The sequence below is a fragment of the Eulemur rufifrons genome, chromosome 20 (assembly GCF_041146395.1).
Source record: "Eulemur rufifrons isolate Redbay chromosome 20, OSU_ERuf_1, whole genome shotgun sequence".
Classification (NCBI taxonomy): Eukaryota; Metazoa; Chordata; class Mammalia; order Primates; family Lemuridae; genus Eulemur; species Eulemur rufifrons.
In genome coordinates, this window is record NC_091002.1 from 26867373 (window position 1) to 26878175 (window position 10803).

Consider the following 10803-nt stretch of genomic DNA (forward strand, 5'->3'; position numbering starts at 1 on the left):
GCCCCCCACCACCTAGAGAAAATCAGACTGCAGAAAGGATAAATGATGGAGAAAGAGAACAGCCAGGGGGCAAGAGACTTCTTGTATTCAGCTTTCCCTGAATCCCAGCAGGAAGGGGCTTGCCTCAGATTCATCCCATGATCTCTCTCATGGCTCTGGATCGGGTGTCTGTTCAAAACACAGACCTGCCTTTGAGACAGCAGCCATCCCAATCCACAGGTATAAGACTTTGTTTACCTCTTCCCGTGGGGATTCTCCGTGAACCTCATGTTTGCACTACCTCTTCTTCACTGCTTTGGTGAAAGGAGAGAAAGCATGTAGCTATGGTTTCAGCCGCCAGAGTTGACAAGCAGCACAGACCTGAGATGAATTGGACCCTAAGCCTGATGTGTAGATACCCAGGAGTGAGATTGCTAAATTTAATGGTAGTTATGTTTTTAGTTGTTTGAGAAATTTCGATACTGTTTTCCATAGGGGCTGTACTAATTTACATTCTCACCATCAGTGTATAAGAGTTTCCTTTTCTCCATATCCTCGCCAACATGTTATTTTTTGTATTTTTAAGAATAGCCATTTTGACTGGGTTCTATATTCTGTTTCATTGATCTGTGTTTACACTGATCTATTTTTATACCAGTGCCATGCTGTTTTGGTTACTATAGCCTTGTAGTGTAATTTGAAGTCAGATAATGTGATGCTTCCTTAGTCCTCTATTTTAAAGGTTTTGAGAACTCAGGTTAAAGGACAGTCTGTAATGGTGAAATTTCAGGCATTCACCAGTAGATGGAGTTGATACATTTGAGTCTTACTGAAGTCTTAGAAGGCTGGAGGAACCATAGACTTTGGCTCCCCTCTGCTTAAATGCTTGAATCTCCTTAAACAAGCTTCCAGGGGACTGCCCAGGTTCTGCTTGAATAACCTCACTGACAGGGAACCCACTACCTCCAGGAATAGAAACTTTCATCCCTGGAGAGCTCTGTGTATGGAGTGGAAGGGCCCCTGGGTATGGGACAAAGGACTGGACTGGCTCTTTTGCTTGTGGGTGGAAGTAAGTGCAGGAAGCTAACTCTGAAGTTCCCAAGTGTAATGGGCAGCAGGATGGGGAGGTGAGGTGCATTGCTGTATCAGGGCACGACTGGGGCTATGTTTAGTACAACACAAAACAGAAGGCTTGGGAGAAACTAGGTAGAACAGAGATGCCTAGTCAAAACTTGTAAATTTCTGTGGTGGACATTGGGTGATATTTGCCTTTTCTGGTAACAGTACTTTGTTTTTCATTTGGGGAAGCACTCCTCTTCCACTCTTTGGCCACAGTATTCAAGTGGAACCAATTTCACTCTCAGCTCCAGGAGTGGTCATGTGACAGAAGCCTGGCCAACTGGAGCTGTGCATCCCCATGGGTACAGTGATTGATTTAGGGATGGGCCTATGTCTTTGTCCATTAGGGCTGCTATCACAAGATACTATAAACATAAGCAACAGAAATCTATTTTCTCACAGTTCTGGAGGCCAGAAGTCTGAGATCAGGGTGCCAGCATGGGCAGATTCTGGTGAGGGCTCTCTTTTTGGCTTGCAGATAGCTGCCTTCTTGCTGTGTCCTCACATGGGAGAGAGGAAGAGGGAGAAGGAGAAGGAGAAAGAGAGAGAGTTTGAGAGAGAAAGAGAGAGAGAGGCTGACAGAGAGAGAGAGAGAGGGACGTTGAGAGAGAAAGCTCTCTGGTGTCTCTTCTCATAAGGGCACTAATCCCATCATAAGGGCCTCACCCTCATGACCTCATCTAAACCTAATTACCTCCCAAAGGCCCCATTTCCAAATACCATCCCACTGTGGGTTAGAGCTTCAACATATGAGTTTTGGGGAGACACACTGTCCAGTCCATAGTACAGAGTTAATCTCGGATTCTTGCGGGTGCAGTTTCCGATTAAAAGAGAGCCCTGATTATAGTAGATTCAGTAGTGTCTGAATCTAGGTGATCTTTAAGCTTTGCATTGGGTGAGCCAACAAATTCTCCTTTTTGCCACTTTGAATGGAACTTTCTACCACTTGCAACTAAAAGATTCTTGAGTAATATGATCCCCAAACTCACAGAGCACTTGCTCTCCCAAGGCTGCACTTGCTGGTGAAGCAGTTGCTCTGGGTGCGTGTGCAATGACGGAGGAGGTTCTTGCACTTCAGCACCAGCATCACCTGAGGACCTGGTAGGACCTGCATTGCTGGGTGTCACCCCCAGAGTTTCTCATTCTGTAGCTCTGAGGCACAACTGGAGAATTTGTATTTCTAAGTTCCCAAGTGATGCTGATGCTGTTGGTCTGGGAATCACATTTTGAGAACCACTGGTGCCATGGAAACCCCTGACTCCTGAAATGAGGACACCTGGAATCTTAGTAGTCCAAGCTTGATCAAGGGGGAGGGTGGAACTTGAGTGCAAAAGAACCATTCTGGAATGTCCCAGGAGTCTATAGGAAGTTTACTCCCCACTCTTACTCCCAAAGGGGAGGTATTATGGTCCTAGAACAGACTTTCTTAGATAACCTTAAAAATGTCTGTCTTGCCTCCCTGCAGGGCTTTTCTATTGCACTCAGAAAAAATCCCAGTGCCTTACAAGGTCCTGAATGATCTGGCTTTTCTGGGGAAAGGGAAGAGACCAGAATCCTTCATTTCTTTGACTCTCCTCTCATGTGCTACTTCTGTAGCTATGGGACTCACACATGCTAGAATTTCCCGTCCTGTCCTGATACCAAACTTTCTGTCTGTTGTCTTCAGTTTTCTAAATGTCTAGGACATTCCTATTTTATGGCATCTAAACTAAACTATATCTCTCAGATGGCTTTGGAGCCCAAGAATAGTTCTTAGACTCCCACGTATGGTACTCAGATATTTGGACTGGGAATTGTGACTACTAGATCATGGTGGCCACAAACAGTGACCCATGGATGGCTCTAGGAGGAGTTACAAAGCAGTGTGTACCAAGGGCCAAGACAGGTGTCTCAACCACCCCTGGGAATCGGGGAAGAAGCTCTTCACCATCTAGCAAGGCAATAGGTAGACTCAACTACAAGAAATATAGTGAAAGGTGTTTTGCATATAGTGCAAAATAATTATATAATCCTGATCCCAACATCACTGTTATTAACTCTCTTTTATAGGAGGGAAAGGTGAGGCTTAGTGACATCAGATAATTTGCCTGTGGCTACACATGGTAGCTTGAATAATGGCCTCCCAAAGATATCAGGTCCTAATCCCTGGAGCTTGTAAATGTTACCTTCATTGAAATCAGGGCCTTTCCAGATGTGATTAAGGATCTTGAGATGGGGAGATTGTCCTGCATTTTCAGAGTCATCCCTAAATGCAACCGTGTGTACATGTGACGGAAGCAGAGGAAGATTTGTCACCCCTCCCTGGCCTGACCAGAAAAGAAGGTGATGTGACCCTGGAGCTGAGAGATTTGAAGATGCTGACCTTGAAGATTAGAGTGATGTGGCCACAAGATGAGGAATGATAACAGCCACTAAAAGCTGGAAGAGCCAAGACAGATTCTCCCCTAGAGCCCCTGGAGGGTGTACGGCCCTGCTGACACCTTGGTTTTGCCCCAGTGGTACTGATTTCACACTCCTGGCCTCCAGAACTGTGAGAGAATAAATTTCTGTTGTTTCAAGCCCCCGTGTTTGTGGTAATTTTGTGCAACAGCCTCAGGAAACTAATAGACATAAATCCAGAAATATGCCCACGTCTGTCTGGCTCCAATGGCTCTGCTGTTTTCCTCTGCACCGTGGAGCCACAGCAGGAGAAAACAAGTGCTAATCCCCATGGTCTGCACTAACGGAGCTGGCATGGACATGAGAACCCACATAGGACCATTATTTGGCTTGAGAATGTGGTGTGCTTTTTTAAAATTATGATTATTGCCTTTGCTACATGTGGTAGCTTGAAAAATGCTCCTTGGTTCAGGGCTTCTGAATAACCAAGCCTGGGCCCAATGGGCCCACAGTGGCTGGATACTGAGGTGGGGTAGTGGGCAGAGACAACCCAGGATGAGGGCTGTGCCACAGATGACCCTCAGAGGGGACAGTCCTGTTGATGTGAAAGCAGTATTGTCCGACAGGCTAACAGATTCTAAGTAGTATCAGAGGCTGTTAGGTTAGCTTGCTGCTCTGCTGTAGATTTGGCCAGCGGGAACATATCAAGCCCAAATGGATTGAAACCATAGACGGCAAATGCAAGATCAGCAATGGTGTCAGCTCTCCACATCCCTTGACCACAGGATGTCACTGAAACAGGAGGGCCTGGATGACACGCAACAGGAGAGATGGAGCACTTGTCGCTGAAGAGCTAATTTTGCGCAGCAGCTAAGCAGTGTTGTAGCCCGCAGCTGTGCCCTAAGGAGAGGAGGGCAACGTGGAAGGCCCCACCTCATCAGGACCAGCCGGGCAGATGAGAAATGGCCCGTGACAGCCCCTGCAGATAGGGAGGTGGGCGAGAAATGGCCTCGTGGCGGCTCCTGCCGAGCCTGCCTGACTTCTCAGGATCACGGGTGTTCCACCAAGGCTTAGGGCAGCAGTGGTTAAGCCTTGCCATGTGGCCCAGGTAAAAAAGGGCATGGTTGTCAGGGCACCAGCGCAGAGCAGTTCCCCTACAAATGTGAACCCCTCACAGGGAGGAAGCAACACAAGGAACCCTGTGAGAGTTTCCAGGGTGAGGTCGGTGGTACAGTGGGAAGAGCTATGGGCAGGGTGACAGGAGCCCTGGGGTCTAGGTCTGGCCCTGCCAATGGGATTTGGGCCATGGGATTTGGGCAGGTCCCTTTCCCTCTCTGGGATTCTGTGAAGAGAAGGGCTTCTTCTAGATGACCTGCAAGGACCACCCAATGCTGTCATGATCTTTGACCCTAGAACAGGGCCTGACGCTTGTAGAGGTTCAACCTTGGGTTGCTGAATGTAATAGCAGGGAGTGGTGGGCAGGGAGTGGTGGGGGTGCTATGCACGGGGGAGGCCTCCCTGTTGGTTGTGTTGAGATGGGGCCAACAGAGGCATTGGCTGGATGTGCTCACTCCCCTTAAAAGCCCCCTGTGCCCAACAGGCTCTTGGGAAGTGCTTGGAGACATTTCCCAGCCACTCTAGACCACTGTCAATTGCTGAGGAGCCAAAGTCTATGCCAGGGTTAATATCCAAACTCACTGTGAAAGGCGCCGATTCCAGAAAGTCAACAGCACTCTTCGACAGTTGCTCAGAAGGAGCCATGTTGGCGACTCCGTGGCTCCCGCTAATCCAACAGCACCCATCTGTCCTTCACCACCTTTCCTCAGGTGAGCAGCAGGGAAGTCTGCAGGGTGTGTATGAAATGTGAGCCCAGAGCTCCCCTCCGTGCATAAAATTCCCTCATTCTGAGAGGCGAGGGATGGGGCCCTGGTGTGTACCTGGGGAGGACACAGACTTCTGCATCCCACCCGATGCCCATTATGAAAACTCACCACCCTCTTTACTAGTTAATATAACAAAATGCACAATCTCAACTGTACCGATCAATGAGTTTTGAAAAATGTGTACGTTGTTGTAACTAAGACCCCAAACAAGATCTAGAGTATTGCAAATGGAGGGTGGCAATGATGCCACCCCAAAATATGCCACTTTGTACTTTATGCAATAAAGATGATTTTGAACTAAAGCCACTGGAAAAACAGCAGGTACAACAAGGGCAGTCTAACCTCCTGTTTTCTTCCTGAAAGCAGGAGATAAAATGCCCATGTCAAAGATGTCCTTCCTATACCAGGAGGAAAGAAACATTCTTATCACCAGAGACAAGGAGACTTGAGGCAAAGAGAATTATGTATAATTCTTTCTTTAGTTTCTCTATATAGTTTATTTACTTTTCCACAATGGCCTTTCTTTGTTTTACTTAATTGACATAAGCATGTAGCTTCTGCCACTTCTCTTAATCTTTATTTCCTCTCCTATGTCATGTAAACTTAAATGTATATGCTTTTCCTCTGTTAGTCTGTTTTATGTGAATTTAATTCTCAGGCCCAGGCAAAGACTATAAGAGGGGAGAGGTAAAGTTTTGCCTCCCCTACACCGTCACCTTAGAATGTTTCCTATTGTCTCTTTTCAGCCAACCACCTCCTCAAGAGGCACTCTCTGTTCTGATTTCTATCCCTGTGGATTAGTTCTAGAACAGCACTGCCCAACAGAACTTGATGCAATGATGGGAACGTTCTAGATCTGCTCTATCCAGTACAGTATCCACTGGCCCCATGTACCTATTAAGTACTGGAAATGTGGCTAGTGCAACTGAAGAAATGAAATTTTTAGTCTATTTAATTTTAATTAATTTAAATTTAGATGTCACAAATGGCTAGTAGCTACCATATTGGACAGCTCTGTCAACCTTCTTTGTTTCAACCCAATGGTTTTAAGATTAGCTCACATTGTTGTGTGCCTTATTAGCTAGCTTTTTACTGCTGAGTAAGGTTTTTAAAATCTTTAGATTTATTTTTAATTGAGGTGAAATATACATAACTTAAAATGGACCATGGTACAGTTGAGTGGCATTAATTACCTTCACATTGCTGTACAACCATCACCACAATGCATCTCCAGGACTTTTTCATCTCCCCCAGCTGAAACTCTGTACCTGCCAAACAATGACTCCCCATCCCCTGCCCCCAGCCCCTGGCAATCATAATTCTCCTTACCTTCTATTGCTGAGGTTTTTACTCCAGAGTTAGTTTTTTAAAAGCTCAGTAGTATTCTTCTTTCTCTGTCCATCTCATTCTTCTTTGAGTTGGGTCTTTGAAGGTTAAATGTGTACCCGACACAATTCATGTGCATGCCTTGGTCTCTGCACGTTCCCCTGGACCAGAGCTGGCTTTAACAACAGAGCCATGCCTTCTATTTCTCTGAATCCCATGCTCCGGATGTCCTGCCATGAAGTTGGTACAGAAAAGCTGTTTGCTCATTATGAGTTCTTGGCATCTGATGGGGAAGTCAGGCCCCAGCATTTGCTGAATCTCGCGAGGTTTCAGAGTCCCCGGCATGCTCTCTGCATCATGTCAGCGGATCCTCCGACAGCCTGGGAGCTTCTTAACCCCAGCTCCTTAGTGCGGAACTGGGCCATGATTCACACTTCCCACTCTCACAGCCCCTCTGTTATTCTCAGGCCAATTCCTCCCAATGGCCAGGAACTAAAATGAGCCATGCCCAGAAATTATGACAAGGAAGGTAGCAGAAGGGGCATTATCCAACTTAGAGGACTCAATAACGAAATGGTCAAGAGATGATTAAGGTGAGCTAAACAACCATAAGAAATAGACTCATGATGTTAACACTGGAACATACCAGAAAGTTTATTGGTCTTTCATGGAACATTCTAGGGCAAATGCTCCAGCAGGGGTAGGTGGGGAACTCTGTTCCATGTAGCCATGCAGGGGCACAGGCTGACCTTGAGTCTGCCATCTTCACACATGGCTGTCCAGGTCACTGTATTGTTGTCACTCCAGCTCAGAGGGAGGGGGAGAGAGCAGGGAGGAGGGGTATGGGAGGCTTTCACCTCCACAGGACAGAATTTAGTCACATGGCCACAACCAACTGTATGGGAAGCTGGGAAGCGTGCAGGGCAAGGGGACAGAAATGGATTTTGGTGGTCAGTTATTGGCCTCTATTACACCAGATGTGTTTGGGAACCTCCTCACTAGTAACACTTTTGACAGGAACTTCAAAATTCTGCAAAGGATCTTCACCTTTAAACCTTGCTTCCTGAGTTGAGGGCAATGAGATACACACACACATACACATGCGCGCGTGCACGGTAAGCACACAGACGCTGTGAGCTCTCACTGTTCTTAGTTGACTCCCTGGTTATAACTCAACATTTACTAAGAAATCTCGTAAGTTGGCTCCCCATCTAGATTCACGCACTGGGAGAGATTGCCTTAACCAGGGAACGGGAGTGTGATTTGCTAGATAATTAGGTTTTGTGCTAGATGCTGCCATCTGTCCAAATTCCTCCTTTCTTCTTCCTAACAGAACCAGGTTTTGTGCGGAGCAGTAAAGCACTTGCGAAACGCCCACTTGCCACTGCCCTGCGCCCCCACCCTGTGCAGGCTCCTTTGCAGCTAGGGGCTGCCCTGTCAACGGCTCTGGCTGATGAGATGTAAGCAGAAGTCTCCTGGCTGGGGCTTCTGGGAAAGCCACTGCATTCCTGCTAAGAGAAGCATAGATCTGGCTGGCATTCTGCTCAATCTTTCACCTTTTGCCCTTCTTTCTACCCAGGGTACAGTCACCATGGAGTGCAGCAATCCTTCGCAACCCAGCTCACGGGTGCCCTCTTCTGAGAAGCCCTCTTTGTTTTCTCTGCCCCCCTGACCTGTCCCAGCCACTCTCCTGCCTCTGCCCCTGGGCCTGCCTTTCTCACAGCAGTAGAGCCTCATGGTCCAGGGCTGTGGCTTTGTATTCAGGCAGTCAGGGATTCAAAGGTGGTTCTGCCCTTTACTCTGTGTCCCCTACCCCACTAAGCCTCAGTGTCATCTTCCTTAAAATGGGGTAATCATGGTACCTTTGGGTTATTGTCAGACTAACTGAGGTGAGGCATACACAGGGCCTGGCACAAAGTTAGTGCTCAAATAATGGCAGCTTGTCATTATCAGTAGTAGCTAAAGGCCTCATCTGGGTCTCGAGGGTCTCGGGTGCTCAATATGGAGGGTAACTGGCCCTTAGTAAAACTCCTAGTCCAGCTGAGGCTGTGGTGGGAGGGGGGTGGGTAGGGGACATTCTGTTCACACCTGCTCCCCCGCCCCAGATGCACCTGTTTTCACTGCCTTAGCACCTGTGCAGGAAGAACTTGAAGCTACAGGTACCCTTTAGAAGGCTGCCACCCTGTGGCTGACTGAGAACTTGCTTTGGGAGGGAGGGACCGCAGTGACCAAGCGCGTATACATGTCTTCCATCCATTAGATAAGAAGGTCTTGTCTCCGTGTCACAGGTTCACTCAACTGTCTATTTGCTGAGGATCTACTGTGTCAGGCACTGTGCCAACTGCTCAGGATACAAGAACGAAGAACACAAACATCCCAGCCCTCGTGGAGTTTACAATCTCGCAGAGGGACCGAGGAAACAAGCACGTACATGGAGAGTATATATGATTCATCAGAGGGAGTAGGCAAGAAGGGGCTCTGCGGGTCTTAGAAGTTTCCAGGGCTAATGAGAAGCTCCTGGGGGCTGTAGAGGGAGGGAGTGATGGGCAAAAGGAGCCCTCTGCCTGGGTGGGCCTAGGGCAGAAGCCGGGAGACTGATGAGGAGGTTCCTGCCGTCATGGGTGTGAGAGATGATGGGGGCTGGCCAGGAAGACTGCAGGGGAGGGATGCCAAGGGGCACCTAGACGACTTGCTGATGGACTGGACATGGCAGGAGGGAGGAGGCCACTGAAACAGACAGGCACAGCCACACAGCACAGGAGCTGGCTCAGACTGGGACCCAAGTCAGATGCTACAACTCGAGGATGTATTTTCTACTCTCTTCCCCGTCCTGGCCTGAGAAGAGAGTGTGGCCTGGAAGAAGGGGGATAGGGGGCCCAGCCACAGACCTAAGACACAGGAGCCAGACCCTGTTTTTTTTTTTTTTTAAAGAAGGAAGATCTTTTATCTGGGCCTGGGAAGGAGTCTTGAGTCAGCAGTTCCCTCTGAAATGTGGGTGGTTGGGAGAGGAGGAGCAGCAGGGAACCCACATTTCTGTACCAGCTGCTTCCTTTCAATGAGCTCCAAGTCTCCTTTAAGTTGGCAGGGAAGGGCATGCTTTAGTCTGCTGGTGGGTATGAAAATGTGCTGCCCCTCAGGAAGGCACTTTGGCAACACCATCAAAAACTGCAAAGACGTGCCCAGCTCCTGCCCCACAAGCCTGCTTCCTCCCGTGGCCATCTGCTGAGGAAGCACCCAGATCCGCACAAGACTCTACCTACAGGGATGAACGTGGTTAACAAGACCAAACAAACAACTCATGTCCCACAGTACAGACTAGTTTGAGTCAGGGTCTCACTCTGTTGCCCAGGTTGGCATGCAGTGGCCTGATCCTAGCTCACTGCAGCCTCAAACTCCTGCCTCAGCCTCCTGAGTAGTTGAGACCACAGGGATGCATCACCATGCCTGTCTAATGTTTTTTATTTCTTGCAGAGATGGGGTCTTGCTGTGTTGCCCAGGCTGGTATCAAACTGGACTCCAGTGATTTTCCATCCTTGACTTTCCAAAGCCTTGGGATTACAGGCATGAGCCACCACACCCGGCCCAGTGGAGACTAGTTTAAGCTGCACTTGTTAGAAAGGACATCATGACAGTTAACTTGCCTTTTTTACTCAGATGAATTTTAGTTGGCTTTCCATCAAGATATATCCCATGCATTGACCCTGCCCATTTAATGCCAGGAGGTTCCCCTACTTGCCAACCAATTTTTGGGATGATGCAAAATGTCCCCATTGAGAACAACTGCCCTGAATCCAGAAGCCCAGAACCAGTGGCTATTTTTTTTTTTTTTCTTTTTTAACCTGTTAAAGCCTATGGAGTCAGATCAGTGTGATCCCTGGCTCTATGGCCACAATCACAGCTGGCCCAAGGTCAAAGGGGGATTGCGGTGGCTGCACCAATAGGACACAGTTACAGAACCTGCCTCACTCACTTCCCAGAGCTCTATGGGCTCTTTGCAAAGAGTTCCAGATGATGCAGGTTGTAAGTGGGTGTTTTTATGATTTCTTCTGGTGTGTACTAATTAGCATATACACAAACCCTGAGAATGGGGTGGGTTGGGGACGGCGTGTGTGGGCAC